This window comes from Rhopalosiphum padi, chromosome 4, assembly GCF_020882245.1.
Source record: "Rhopalosiphum padi isolate XX-2018 chromosome 4, ASM2088224v1, whole genome shotgun sequence".
Classification (NCBI taxonomy): Eukaryota; Metazoa; Arthropoda; class Insecta; order Hemiptera; family Aphididae; genus Rhopalosiphum; species Rhopalosiphum padi.
In genome coordinates, this window is record NC_083600.1 from 7,258,619 (window position 1) to 7,275,817 (window position 17,199).

A 17,199-nucleotide genomic window follows, 5' to 3' on the forward strand; every position below is an offset into this window, starting at 1 on the left:
AATGTTGTCGGTGTGGGCGTATCTCTGCAGGCGACAAACCATAAAACATCAATAATAATAAATTACGAAAGAAGCCAATGAAAATTGTAGGCAATTACTTGAGTCCGAGTTGTGCGTACAAGTGGTTTCTGTTATTTTCTCTTATATTTGGACAAACGCCGCAGTCGCCGCGTATAGGAATTGAAAAAAAGCTGCATTTTCGAGCAACTGGGAGGTATTATACACACGAACTGTTTGATTTTATGAAATTACTGTAAAATGGGTTAGTTTAAAATACGTATTAGAACGAGAACGGCTAAAATTATATTTAAAAAATTAAAAACCTACAGCACGGACTGATAAATATAGAATTTTTTGGATGATATGAGATAGGTGGTCTTTATTTTTTTTTCATTTACCTCACAAACACTTCAGAATTAAAAAAAATACAATGAATGATTAAATTACATTTATAAAACGTATAGAGAACTCCACTGTGAATATTAGTTAATAGCAATTAGTAGTAGTAGCCAGCAGAAATCAACATAATAATAATAATAATAATAATAATAAATATAATAAAAGATTTAATAAAATTATAATATTGATTATGCAGTCGGTAAATTTTTTGTTATACGCGTGCATAAAAGAAGACAAAGAAAGCAATACATGATTGTTACGAGATTGTTGTCCTCTCGAGTCTCGACACACACGCAAACATGTACTGATAAAATACAATTTCATTCAACGAGTTTGGCATAACATTATACTATATTATTATTATTTTAATATATTCCATTATTAAACGTAGCGTGTATATATATATATATATATATATATATAAATATCATATGTATATACCGGAGACACGCTGTAGTGTAAAACACCACAACAATAAAGGACAGACAAAAAGAGTCGTACTCGACACGTGCGTGCTGATAATTTTTGTACACACAGTTTCTCGAACAATACGCCAACAGTAACAGTGTGGCGTGCTTATCTCGTTTCAAACAAATCTTAAATAAACGGCAAAAAATTAATAGAAAAAAAAAACCGTATACAACAAAACATCGTATACAATGGGGCTCGGAACAGGCTTGTTCAGCGGGTTGAGAACATAATAATATTATACACAGTGAGGAGAAAAAATACACAATAAAAGCGAAGAGCCTTATCTGCAAAATTGTATTCTCGGAAACGAGTAGATTATTTTGCAAATACCACAATAAATGCATCATGCACTTAAAATATTCGTACTCCAACGATTATTATTATTAATCGGACCAATTTATCTACGATAAGAACGCTGATAGATAATTGCCCTTTGTACGCACGCAAACGACGTGCATACACCCGCGTGCGTTTATTCATCCGTTTATGGGCGATGCCGGGACGCGGTCTCTGTCAACAACACTCATTTACTCATTAAATTTTATAATTATTATTAACATGTTATACGTTGTTTATCACCGAAAAGAATAATAATAAAGACGACTTATCGAAACGGGTATCGAGAAACGCGAGAAGAGTACACCGGAAGAAACCGATCGCGAAACCTCAGTAGTCTCGTGAACGTCGCATAAAGTACGCGGCCACGCACCCACCACTGACTTCCCGTAGTTCCTTCAGGACATATTCCAGCGGGCGAAATCGGTTCGAGAGCGTATAATTAAACGACGTTGTACACGCACTTTTTTCATTCGTATAGTTTAATCTGTTGCGCAGATGATAACGCGTTGACGATAACGTACCCGACACTAGGCACGTAATGTGACATTATGACTAATGAAAGATGCACTGGACTGTCGGCTGCAAGGTTAATGGTTTTAGTACAACATAATATATAATAAATTATGCCGCCTCGGTGCCGATACGACCACCAGCACGGAATACGTTGGAACGTTATAGACTTATAGTTATTGTTTTATACCCGATTTGTTTATTGCAGACTATTGGCGAACTAAATAAATAAACTAAATAAATAAACGACGAACACCCGTCCAAGATATTATCGTATTATTGTTATCATAAATTTATAACTGTACACAGTGTACATGTGTGTATGTGTGTTGTATTTGGAAACGGCATAATCCACGTGTCGGATTCTCATATATTACGTCTACTAAAGGACTGTTCCACTCCTCTCTTATCGCATTGGTTTTATAAAGTTTTATGATCTTATTGACCAACGAAAAAAGCACATCGTACTTAATAGGTTCAGCTCAAGCGGTCGGTTTTTTTTTTGCATCGCGGCAATTCGAGTGCTCGTACTAATAAACAATTATAAATTATAATAATAATAATAATAATAATAATATGTGTAGAACCGTCGTTTGCGTCATCGGTAAGAGCAGTACATAAATGTGATACAAATATTATAAAATATAGAAATACACCTATAGGTACGTAGTATGGCGTAAAGTATGCGATCGATTTAAACCGTTTGTTTTATTTTTCGCGATTGGCGAAACGGAAAACCTACACGAATGCCGTAAACGGTACACAATCGGCGAGCAAAACGGGGCAACACCATCACACGTTTACCGGCGACGACCTTGAGGCGGAACGAAAACCAACCGCCGAAAACTCGAGCGCGCAACACCTCATCGCGAAATGTTATTAAGTGTCAATGAAGCCGATTAGAGAGGTTGTTTCCACTATAACGAAACTCACACGCACGCACGACAAACACATCACACACATACACACACACACATATATTGGTACATACACATGTACGTGCAGATAAATACTACGTAAGATATTCACTGCGAACACCGTAAGACTCGCGAATTTCCATCAGGTTGTCAGACGATTCGATCACGACTTTTTTAACGCCTAAAAACACCTCGAGGAACCCAAGAAATTTGGGCGGCTGGAAACCAGTCCCGAACGTCCAAGGCTAAATCTAGACGCGTTTCGCACCTGTGCGTTATTTTTAACCAAACGGATCTGGTGATTTTTCGGAGGTACACGAGATCGGTGTCCTACAGATGGACAACGACCGATTGAAAGATTCGTTGACACATGGCCGTTGGTAAACCGGTGTTCCGAGGAGTGTTTCATGCACACGCGAGTCCGCAAAGAGAGAAAAGTAAAAACAGACGAGAGATAAAATTAATTTATACGCGACTACTGATCTCGTGAAAAAACACTATACTATTTTTGTAAAAGAAAATCGAAAAAAATATAATATATATTTATAACCGTTCATAACGCCACTACTTACCGAACAAGTTGTTATTGATAATAATAATAGTCGTGCAGCCACTGGTGCTGATCAGCATTTTCCGTCTAACACACACACGTCACGACAATTACGACGCCGGTCAACGACTAACTCGCGCGACGGCGGTTACGACGTTACGTTATAGTATGTTTTATGTGTGGTATATTCGCGCCGCCGGGAGAGGAGAGAAGGTCGCGCGCGTCGAGGAGCGAGCGAGAAAGACGCGGCAGACGCACACACACACGCGCGCGCGCTCCCATGCGTTGGACGGCGACGACTACCACCACCACTACTACTATTATTACTACTACTACTACTACTACTACTACTACTATTACTACTACTACTACTACTACTACTACTACTACTACTACTACTACTAATACTACTACTACTACTACTACTACTACAACAACGATATAATATACTACTACGCTACATACTACGGCGCACCACTCGGTTTTACACGCAGCGCGCGCTCCCGGATTGAACAAAGTGTATTATTATACGCGCGCGCACGCATGCACACACGCGCGGGCGCGGCGCGCGCTGACACTATACACCGCGACGCAGTGACAACGCATGCGAAAAAACGTCGACGGCCGGCGTAGTGTGTATACACACGTTTACGTATCGGCGTCAGTGGGTAGGACGGACGGCCGGCGGCGATGTTTTTCTATGGGACGCCGCCGCCGCCGCCGGAGAATACTATGCGCGCGCGCGCACACACAAACGCACACGCACAATGGACCGTACACGGTGTGTGCGCGCGTATGTGTGTATATGCGTGTGCGTGCGCGCGCTCACTTAAGGCGAGGAGGGTGGCGGTGGCGTATGACGACTACGACGGCATTCCACCGTCGTAACCCACCCACCCCGCCCGGCCGTCGTGGTGCTCCGGCCCCGACCCCGACCGACTGCGGGCCGCGACGACGACACCCGTGTACTACGCGAACGGGCACGACGACGCAGCTCGGCCGTACAGCAGGTGGATCCATACGCCGTGACCGAAATACCGCGCGCGCGTGTGTGTGTGTGTATGTGTGCGCGCACCCCTCCTCCCCACCCCCGTGGGTAAGCTGGTTGGCGCGGTCCATTCACACTCCGGAGACGCTCCACCGCGCCGTCGCCGGCCGCGGACGTGCCGGCGGGTCGGCGAGCGGGTTGTTTGTTTCGGTGGTCGGGTGGGCGCCGCGGACGATTCTCCGGACAGCGGAGCGCGGGCGCGACCGATTTTTCACTATCGGACCGCCGCGCCGCCCGAACAAGAGATCGATGGCACCGAATCGTCGTGTACGACGCAATAGTGGCACTACCACCCCCCCCGCGACTCGGCGATACCGTTTTACGCGCGCAAAACCCTTTGATAAAAAAAAGTACACACGACGGGGCGACTGACTGTTGAGCTGTAGGTACGCCGCGACCGTATAGTCGTGCGGTTTCGTCCGAAAGCAATACGATTGTAATATTATGCAAAACGTTTGCGTACCGCAAGTTTTCTCATTATTATATACGCGTTTCTTCGCGTATAGTCTTACACGATATTTCGACTTGTCCCGAATTCCACCCGTACACGTCCGCCGGACTTAAATATAATATTATGATTATTATGAAAACAAAACAGTAGTTGCGCGATCCCTGCAGACGGGCTTCTCGACGGACAACATTTGTATTATTAATATAATATTGTGTTAGATTTCGAACCAATCGGGGCCAGATTTAGGGGAGGGCTGAGTGGGCGGCAATTTTATGATATTTAAATTGGGACACGGGAAAAGTATTATGATTATATTATATTACTTATACTATATAGTTATACTCGGATTTGATTGTTTTTATAATTATTTATCATTAATATAATAAGTAGTTAATTGTTGCTACTACTATATAAATATGATAATAAATGTTATTACTTAAAAAAATATATTTCCTTGTTTATGTTTTAGGAGCCCCCATAATGCATTCCGCCCAGGGGCCACCACATACCTAAATTCGCCCCTGGAATCAATAATAATTTAACTATTTTAGGCGCAATTGCTGAGAAAATAACAATAATTTATAACATGTGTTTATAAATAGGTATTGCTTTTTTTAACGCTGCTACACTTGTGTTCTTATGTCTGGACAACCGTAAGGTGTGAACGGATATTTTTTTTTTTATATATTTGTGCGTATTAGTTGTTCTCAAAGATGTTTTTTTATTGCGCTGACGTGTTGATTGAGCACATTTGAGCATTGTAGCTGCGTCTGTTATTTTAGACTCCAATACGTTAAATATTTAAAATTGAAAACTTATAACATCAGACAAATTGTTTTTCACCACTTGAACGGTATTCATAGGAAATCGTAATTAAATTTTACCTTAACGAGTGATCGAATAATACAATAATAATGTATGCGACATGTGTAAAATTAGACGATATAATAGTTATTTAGAAGAAAATATATATGTTTGTATAAATTATTTGTTCAATTTATACTCACTTATTGTGAATTTAATAATTGTGATATTATTAATTATTTAGACATTTAAATAAACGTTAAATATATTCATCGTTAATTTAGCAAATTAATTTTAGAATTTGAGTTTAAATTACGAATTACATAATTAATAACACAAAGACGAATATAGTAAAGTTACACATTAATAGTTAAATAATATTGCAACCAAAATAACTGGATATATCATTATCATAAATTTAAAAACAGTATACCGTTTATTGGTAAATATTATGTTTAAAATGTTTAAATAATTATCATTACTCATTAGTCTACATAATAACTTGTTATTAATTGCAGTATAATAATATAAACAAGAACATCGCTGATTCCGTCATTTTGATTATCAAAGTTAAATACAATATTAATTTTACACTTTATATCAGTTATATTTTGAATAAAGGACTTGCATTTGATAATTTTATTACGAAACATTATACTAATCAATTAAATTAATTTAAAACATAAGTTATTATAGTTTTAATCTCTATTTTATTACTATTTACCATTTACCAGTCATTGAATATTGTTATACAATTGTTATTTATTACCATTTTAATATTTTATTTTATTTTCATAACAATAGTAATTTTTTTCGTTTTTCTATAAAACAATAATATTTAAACCATCAAAATATAAACATTAATGGGTAGGTTACTCAGTAGAACACTGATGTAACTATGTATAAGACGTGATGCTATTTATTTATATTTTAAGGTCTTGGCTCTTCTTTTGCCCTCGTCCAAGCTATTTACTATATAATTCAAGCTATATAGCCATAAATTAAACGTTAAACCTGAAGAATGCATACAAATGCATATTCTAACAAATTTTTGTCAAGTAATATATTTCGTAAACAAATGATTCAAATATAAAGAATTGCATTTATGCACACTCCCGTGCCTTCTCTATATCTTCTACAAATGCATACAAATATATTATATATATCATGCAAAAAATTTCGAGGGACTTAAGTATTTGGTATAGTTAATAGATATGTGTAAGTCTTACATATTCGATGTCTTATAGTAACGGTATTACTATATATTAATTTTTGTTATGTTAACAAAACCGACCGAAATTATAGAATAAATAAATAATTTTACGAAACTAAAATAGTTTTTCCCAAATTTTTAAAAAACTATCGAGCACTAAAAAATTACTAAAATAGATATTAATGATATTATATATCTTAACGTAATAGTAGGTATATCTATATCTAAACTGACAAACTGTTATCACTTATCATTCATATAATATATTATACATTATATTATTATTTTTATATAATATTATATTTCTACTAATTTTAAAACAAAAACTGTGTTTGAAAGGATATTGGCTAACATTATATGATTGAAGTAAACATGAAATATGATTTGCCATTAGAATTATTATTCATTGCAATTGCAGTGTTTAATATTTCTCAAATTTCATATTGCTTATTATAATATGATGAATAATAGATAAATAATAAATACATTATAGTATAATAAAATAATGATTTGTCGAAATTAAACTATGATTTATAAAAGTATTATATACTGTCAACAAATTCTATATTAATATTGATGCTATATATGGTGCCATTGTGCCAATAGTATATACAAAAACAATTTTAGGCGCTACATTGCAATTTGGATTTTATAGACTTTAACTGTTAAGTTATACAAGTTTCAGAAATGGATTGCGTTGTATACTTTTGATAATTAAAGCAAAATGTATAATAAAAATGGATTTCAGTTGTACGATGTAAATACGAAAAATGAACTTGATTTTAATAAAATCGATTGATTATAAATTGGTCCATTTTTAAATGATATATAAAATAGTATACTTATGAATCAACATTTTTGTGTGTGAAAAATATGGATTGTAAAAATAAAATACATACTAAAATTGGTCGTTGGTCATTTAGTCCAATAATGTTGAAGATCATTGGTCTAGACTCTAGACGATAGTCAATTTTGTAGCCAAGTTTCTATCCATTAAATTTAATAAGAGCCAAAAGAGCAGAGGCTTAATATATATTAATAATATAATAATAAATATATATATATATATATATAAGTATATTATTATTACAATTAATTATACATTTATACCACATGCTATATATTAAACTTATTTACAATTAAGTATTTTTTATATATTTATATGTATATATACATTTACACTTTACAGTTATCCCTAAATCCTTACATATATATAAGAAGAACAGGAGTTTTTTATGTTCCAATTTTGTGATGACACCATTTAACTTTTTTCAATTTTTTTTTTTACAGATTTGTTCCAGATACCCTCCTGAGTATTACTACGTCACCAGATTTTTCATTATTTTTTGTCTGAGGAGAAGAAAAGGGGGGTTTGCATTTAAAGGTTACGGTTTTTTTAGCATGTTATTTAAATACTTTAACGGTGTTTTTCAAAAAGTTGTATCAAATGAGCCTACAATTAAATCTCTCTTATTATTTTCAATTTCATTTTATTTGTCATTTTAGTTATAGATATCATAAATTAAGTTAAATTATAAAAAAATATTACAATATATTACATGGCTAGGCTTTAAATAGTTAAATTATAATAAAAAAAAAAAGCAATTTATATACGAATCGATTATTTAACACACGAGTGAAGCCGAGTTATTCAGCTATTAATTATATTTAGTGTTGTGACGTGTTGAGAAAATTGAACAAATGCTGAAAACACATGAATACTACCATATATAGAAAATATATTATAATTCACAAATATTAAACGTCATTATAATAAAAATATTCAACAATTATTGAAACTTATAAAAAAAAATCGTGTGAAAATAGTTGAGATGTAAATCTCGACGTAGACAGTAGGTATATTATGGTATAGATGACGGTCCATTAAAACAGTGAAATATGAAAATGTAAAGAATGAAAGGGAGGTATATATATAATAAAATATAATAGGGATAAAAACGATTCCCATTATCCACGGGGCCCTTCGATAAATCACTTTTTCCCCTTTTCCAGGTATGAAAAATTTTGTTTTTGTTATTTGAAACAACCCCAGCGTGACGTAGTCGTTTAATATTTATACGTCTGCGCCATATACGCAGCGAGCACTGAAATGTGTATACATGTCGTATAGGGTCAGTCCCGGCGCTATGTCAGTTCTATTCTTCTTTTTTCCAATCCCTTATAATATTTCTTATTATTTCATATTATCATAATGGCCACACATACTTAACACCGCCACATACTCGTTTATATATATATGTATGTATGTATACACATTGTACACAGCATTATCGGTATTCTTTTGTATACGTACAGTGCGTAGGAGGACATATGAAATTGGCGGTCTTTTGAGTACAATGGGTACAAACTGCCCCCTACGCACAGTTATTCGTCACGGTGTATGTGCAATGCATAATACAAATTACACTGCACTTTGTTGCAGCAAGGTGGGCCACTTGATAATATTATGTACATCGCAGGGTCATAATATTCTATATATTATATGAATCTAGGTCAAAATATCCTGTATTAAAATATCTATGATAAAAATATCCAATAGATTAAAAAATCAGAGTTAGAAAACCAACAGCTGATAAGTTAATAAAATTAAAATACATTTTTTACATTATTGTTAAAACTATTTTTATTGAGTTTTAAAGTAAGCATTATTAAAATTAAATCACAACTTATAACTTGTAAAAAAATATTATCGGTTTTATCGCGGGATAACAAAATAATTTAAAGGATCTATAAGGATAAATGAGTGCTATAATATTGTTTGTGTTGTAGCCTTGTAGGTATATATTTTACATATTTTTTTGTGTTGTTTATAAATAAAATAAAATATTTATGCTATCTATTGTTAATATAGAGACTAGAGAGATACCATTGAAACCAAGTTGTGTCGCCGTTATTGTCTTTGACCTTTACATATATTCGGTCACCATCTATTTAGTGTACAACTTTATCTACCTCCAACTTGTACTTTAAAAATTGCATAACTATTAAGGAATACTTGATAGAAATTAAAAATTGTACTTTAAAAATATTTATTAAAAATAAATTAGTTAGATATTAGAATTAAACATCTCAAATTTTAAACTAATACGAAATTAAAATTTTTTTATTTGAGTTTTAATGAATCAAAAAATATATTATAATATAACACAGTGATAATTTGAATAAAACATTATTTAGAGGAATAAGTTATAGATGAACGAAGACAAACGTGCATTTATACAGCAGCTAGTGCACTGTATAAAAGCTACAGTCCACACTCCGCAATACCCATAATTCTTTTATATTATACTTATAAAATATAACATAATACATTTAAATTAATTATTAAATTATTATTGACGTTCATAAAAAAATTGTTTAATACCTTAATGGAAACTTTATCAATAGTTGTGAATTTACAGTTATACTTTTATAATAAAGTAAAAATTACAAAACTAAAACGAATAAAAGTTATAAAACATCTGAAAAAATTACCTATACACTAACGAGTATTGAAGATGTTTTCTATCATCAGATGTTAAATTCTGTAGATATAACTTGTGTTTACAATTTTTAAGACCAAAATCAAGAACCTTTTTGAAAAATAAAATTAATATGTTTTAATTACAGGTACTATTATCTTAATATTATATTAATGCTAAAAAGACAAAAATTGCTCTGCTAAACTCAAGTTTGTTTTTGTTGCACTTTTGTTAAACGAAGACGATTCATGTAGGTGTAGTGTCCTCTTCAAAAAACACATATTATTTGTTTCAAACTCTATTTTTAACCATAAAATCATTATTGTCTATCCTTTAATTAAGTGTACTATTAATTATTATACTATTATTTGAATTGATTCGCGTTTGAAATATTTTTAAAATAATATTAATAAATTATGTATACGATAATTAATAAAAATGATTGGTTCATTCAAGTATTCAACACAGTTAATAATATTATATAATTACAATTTGAAGTGTTCACGTATTATTATGTGTAATTACACGGGCAATGAACTGAAAACCTTCGTATTTAGAAATGTTGCATAGTTGATATACATTATTATCATTGTTATAATATATATCTAGATATTAATGTACCTATTATTTAATATGTATATATACTGCTAATAATTAATTCATATATTAAAATTAATAAAAATTATAGATATTTCTATATAATTTTTGACATAATACCAAAATCAGGCCGATTTGCGTTAATGCAGAGTTAAATTACTGATAACTCACATAATAGTTAGTAACTAATGGGCGGCATGGTAAATGGTCATAATATCATAGATGGAAATCCATTAAAATTTCTATAGGGGCAAATATTTTTAATATAATTGTAATATTAGATAAGGCGGCTGTGATGTCCTGTCATCTACAAAACTAACATAATTTCATATTATTTTAATTTTTTGGATTCTATGCGATCCATGTATTGGTATATTATTATATATTTTTGTTTATGTATTGGTTAAATGGTAATACAAATTTTATTATATTGTGTTATTATCATTTATTTTTTGGTTAAAAAATATAGTAATATGGTTTAATATTTATAGTTAAAATACTTAAAACGCATAACATTTATAATTTTAATACCTATGATTTTCAAAAAGTATTAAAAGATTCCTCAAAGGTTTTTTTTTTAAATAAAAAAATAAGTTTAGCAATCACTAGTTAAGTTTTTATAAATTAAATAGTATCAAATATCGTTCTAAAGATATTTCAGATGTATAGAAAAAAATATAATCATATTAATTATTCATGATTTTCAATGTCACTAAACAAATGAATAAAGAGCCGCAATACCTACATTAATATATATTTAATTATTTAAAGTTCCGACTTTTATTATCTGCAATTTTTCATCGAAATAATTTCAGATGTATTTATGATATAAAATGAAATTTGAAAATCGAAATATGTCCAAATTGTCCATTCTACCATTTGTATAATATTACAATATCAGATGATTTAATTTTAATGTTGTTCTATCTTCTGTGTATAAAATACACGTGTAGTATTTTAATTTATAAAATGCATCTGTGATTTGCAACATTTAGAGTCGCGAGGCCATAATATACCGTGTAATATTATTCTAAATAACTATACGTACCTATATAAATGAATTCATTATATTATTAAATTATTGATATTTGGTTTCATGGTTTAGTTTATAATATTTAGTAATTCCCAGAATTTTTGCCGAGCCATTCGAGTATATGCAACGGAATAGGTAATGGCGTATTGGCATCATGGGATCATTGGCCGTCATCGTTACCTCCATAGGTATGGCCGTGTAGGATAGGTGTAATACAGTATGGAGCCTTGAAAGATGATCATATTTCAATACAAGTATATAAACTATAAACTATAGATAAGTTAGGTATATACGTCATAAGCGGTGCCAGCCTTCATGGTCAGGGGATGCAAATATTTGCAATCTAACATTCACCAGTTAATAAAAAAATATTATTATTATAATTATTTTCACTCACTCCAAACATAAGCTACGGGTATTATGTACACTTTTTATGCTTTTATTTATTGCTTAATATTATAATTTGATGAAATATTATTATTATTATTATTATTATATTATATATTTTACTATACTATACCTCTATATTGCATTTAGTAGCATAAGCCGCAAAATAAAATTATTAACAATTATCACCAATTTCCATTTATATTGTGTTATAACTTATAACAATGACTCGCTCCACTCAGAATTCAAAAGCGTCATATAAAAAGCGCTTTTTTATTTTTAAAAATATGTTATTTGATATAGTGGTATTTATTCAAAAAAATTGTACAAGTCTGTAATTATTATTTACACAGGTTTTCAAATGGTTTAAACGGAGACTTTGAAATTTTAAAAAATAAAAAATATATTTTTTTAAATATACAATACAATCTAAGTCAGTAGAAGAAATTGGTGTAGAGTGGGTAGAGGAGATAAACCTTATAATCACTCCCCCACACTATAATACTTATGTGGTGGATCATGTATTTATGCCTTTCTGATTTAAAATATTCGGTTTTAAATATTATATAATCCTATAGGTAATTTGTATAACTGTATAACTTTATATCATCTTCCTATTGATCAGATGAATATATAAATTATGAAGATTAAAATGTATTTGGAGTCACGTATTATATTTTTGTTACATATATCAGACAAAATGTAATTATTTGCATTATTAGATTGATAAATAAAATGTTCTAATCATAGAGTTTTTAATATATAAATAATATTAGGTAACATATTATAATGATTAATTAGTAGGTTATGACATATAATTTAAACGCGTCATTAATATTTATCAATTACTATTAATTAATAAATATACAAACTTGACTTACGTTTAATGTATTAATATACATATATATGCAGTGGTTCAGTGGAGTGTATAAACACGAATATACATTACTCTGTTTTTCCATTAGTGCGTATAATACATACAAAACAATACGTGATACGAAATACGGGTACATGGACGTATGCTTTCAATAAATCCACCAATTTAATATATAAATAAAAATGCTGAACAAATTTTATCGATTTCCATGATCAAAAAACCATCATTAGAGTTGTGGAAATCGTATGGAAAACTTTTTTGACGTTATACAATCACTTACACAACTCTTCAAAAAATATATCGAAAGAGATCGAACATTTTGATCTAAATAATATTTTGAATTATGTAAGCGATTGAGAAGTTCACAATTTGTATTAAACTTAACATTAATGTGTAACGTACCACGTACTTAGAGAATTGTTAAATTTATTTCACGAATTACAGTCATTCAATTACTTAATTACGTGTTGATGAGTTGAACAAATAACATTCAGAGTAGTTGATTTTTTTTTTTAAAAAATTGGAAAATTTATGTTAGATCTTAGAAGCTTTAAATTCACAAAATACTATGTTCAAAAAGTAATTTAATTCAGCTATAGAGATTAAACTAGCTATTTAAAATTAAAGTCAATTTTTGGTAAGTTTCTGAAATTTATGTTGGTATTATAGACGTATAGTGTAGGTATATAGGTACAAAGTACCTATGTATTATATGTTTATGTTTATGTATAAATGTATGGTATAATAAAATATAATATAATATTATATTATTTAGTAAGAAGGAGTTGTAGTAATTTAGGCAAATACTAAACTTATTAATTAGCACGTATAACAAATACAGTGTAACCTCTGAATAGCGGATCCTCTGAGTCATGTATATGATGTATTACATTAAAAAAACCTACACTACAATATTTGTATATATATTTTTAATTTGGTATATCTTCAATTATAGCATTACTGACTTTCTAATTACTTAATATACTGTATAAAATTATTATTTAAATTGAAAACCTTGTAATGAAGATACATTTTTGTTTAAGAAAACTATATAATATATATACAATATAACTTAAGAGTATACTATATCATCGCCATAAAAAAAGAATCAGTAAATATACGTGAGCTATTCCGCTGTATAATGTACATATCAATATAACGACACAATAGTATAACCGTTGGTATATATATAGGTAACTGTTTTGTATAATCGTATGATTGAGTAAAATATTATACGTAAGACACTATAAATTATAATAGATACAGCAATACCGGTAACGTGTGTTTCGTAAAACGTTTACATTATAAAATGTACGTGTGCTCCGGTGCTCGTGCAGCGCACCATAAAAACCAACGTAACACACGGACGTAAATTTTTAATTTTTTTTTCGCCAATATTCACTTGATGTTTTTCATCGACGTTGCCCCCTTGGCCCCTTCCCTTATGTTTTTATACGAGTTAAAATAATGCAACCGATTGCGCGTCATTTGCATATGAAGACTTTTCAATGAATGTTGAGCTTTGAATAATTTGTTTACATAAGTACTAAAATATAATTCATTACATTTAAAGTAATAAATTCATTATTCAAAAATGATAATTGTACCAATGATGTTATGTACTGTTTGCTTATTGTTTATATCAACATCCAATACTTATTCAATTTTTTAAGTTTACATTTTTTTAATATAACCACCTACTAAATTTGATAAATATATTAGACTTCAAAATTCACTTCTTAGTTTTTACAGGCCCGATGCTTATAAGTGAAATATGTCCGATGGCCGCCAGGTACGTAATGTGTATACTCCATTATTACATATTTACATATACGTATTATGTACATAGTTATAATATTCGTTATTATACGTATTATCGACATTATCATCATGTTATAATATTATATAGATAGGTGGAATAAATAGTTATAGGTAGACCTGTGAGTTTTCCTAGGATTCTGGTCCACCATAATCAAGATAAGTCACACATTACATCAGTCACTTACAGTATATTATTCGGAGATTCCTTCTGAGAATAGATTAAATAAGTTTTTAAAATCAAAGTCAAATTTCTTTTAAATATTCGCGTAACGCGTTATGAGTGTGATGAAGTTTCTTAGTCACCAACCTTCAAGCACAATTTGGATATAGTGGTGGTATCAGGAAAATCGGTATTAAAATTAATTTTTACAAAAATATTAAATTTTGTAAATTTTTTCTGCTATATTATATAAAAATTTAAATGTTCTCCATTTCAACAATTAACTTTTACATCACTGTGCGAATATACATTTTATAATTAAATAAAAGTAGGATATTAAAGTATTAATAATATTATATGTCTCTTATTATGTCCTTTTAATATAATCTTGTCCGTTAAAATATTGTAATAGGTAAACTTGTATATTATATCTAGAGGCGTTTTCGATTCTCAGCAGTGGCATATTTGAAACGTTACTAAGGGTGGAGTCAAATATTTTTGATGCAATATTTGTAGAACGGAGAGCGTCGTTTCCGATGGTCCTACAAGTCACATTTTTTTTTAGCAGTAATATTAATTTTAAATTTTATGCAATTTTATATAAGGAAATGTTATCATTAAAAATATTTAAAAAAAAAATCAAAATCCGCTCCCAAAGGGCTGCAAGGGTAATTCAACCATCATTTCCTTAAACATGCCACTTGTCTTCAGAGGGGTTCGCTATAACCTCCCCATAGCCCCTAGGCTATGATCTTTTATTTTATTTTGAAATGTAAATATATATTTATAAATTTATATTTATATGTTATAATATGAATTAACTATTAATAATGTTTAGCATTATCATTATAATCATTATAGATCATAAAAATACTAAATTTAATATGGTAATTATTACTAGTATCAATTTATATAATATTATTATAAAATTATAGTTTTATGTATAATGTTTATTAATATATTATTTTATTAGGTCCTCTTTCCACTTTCCATAGAAATTGGTTTAGGGAGGTTACTGGATTGGAATCATTTGTAGCACACTTCCCCGCGCCGTCTTTCAGGGCTTTGATTATATATTATTATACACTCTTCCGTTTACAATATTCATAGTATCTATATTTATAAATCATATATTCATGATGTAATACCTTTTGGCTCTTATGAATATAATTATGTGGTTTTTAATGGTGACTGTTTGGACGTGGGTATTGGAATTTCTATGTACGATATATTAAATGTGTATTGTGTACAACTGTCTAACTCTATACACTCACCATAGGTCAGACGTATACCTACTTAATGAATCGTCCTGTTTATGTTTATTTTCCTAAAGAACTTATAGAATAAACACATATATAATATACCCACTGCCCGATCACAAAGGCGAACCCGTTTTTCAGAGCATTGCCGCTGCGTATAATACTATGTACAATATATTATATAGTATGTTGCATGTGCGTATAATAATATACATATTAATATATTATACATAAGACCCACTGGTTAGAAAAAAAATTAAATCAAATAGATAAAATTACTTATTCAATCTCCCGTGTGTGTCTGCCCCCTCCTAACAGTCATCTTGACCGAAATATATTATCGCATAAATACCGATAAACAATAACATCACCTCTATTTTTACATAATATAGTAATAATAATAATAGTCATAGTATAAATATAATGCACAAACCTTCCAGAACCGTTTTGCGCCGTGTAATAAACCTGACTGAAAATGTGAGAGAGCAAAAGAAAATAAAAATCTCTTTTTTCGCGCGTTGCTCCGTCGTGTTTATTACTTTGTCGTGACCTGAAAGTCTCCAGTCTCAACCGAGAAGTAAATACAAGTATACGCGCACTATAAGGGCCGGCAACCTTCGACTATTCAAAAAACGAACTCGATCCATACAGCCGTATAACAATAATTCTTATTGCCGACTGTCAGTGAAAGTGGAGGGGTAGTGGTAGTGTGGTACACAACACAACGCGCCAAGTGTATATAATGTACCTGTATAGTGTATACATGATAATATAATATATTATATTGTGTATTATATATAGGTACATCATTGGGGTTTTTATTTATACATATATATATATATATATTATATTATATTATTATTTCTTGAATAGCACAGTAT

The 17,199-nt window shown here is 30.8% G+C and overlaps 1 protein-coding gene across 3 annotated transcripts in view; it reads right to left on the reverse strand.

Moving 5' to 3' along the window:
- LOC132928438 (uncharacterized protein DDB_G0275275) overlaps positions 1-16,894 on the reverse strand; it is a 32,712-nt gene extending 15,818 nt beyond the window's left edge. Inside the window, exon 1 of one of the 3 annotated variants that reach the window (XM_060993093.1) lies at positions 16,752-16,894. The gene's annotated coding sequence lies outside the window, so the exon portion shown is untranslated. Of the gene's footprint in view, positions 1-2,904; positions 3,184-3,208; positions 3,617-16,751 lie in introns of those variants that run through there. The other 2 variants (XM_060993090.1, XM_060993091.1) reach the window with 2 other exon arrangements.
- Positions 16,895-17,199: the final 305 nt, after the last annotated feature.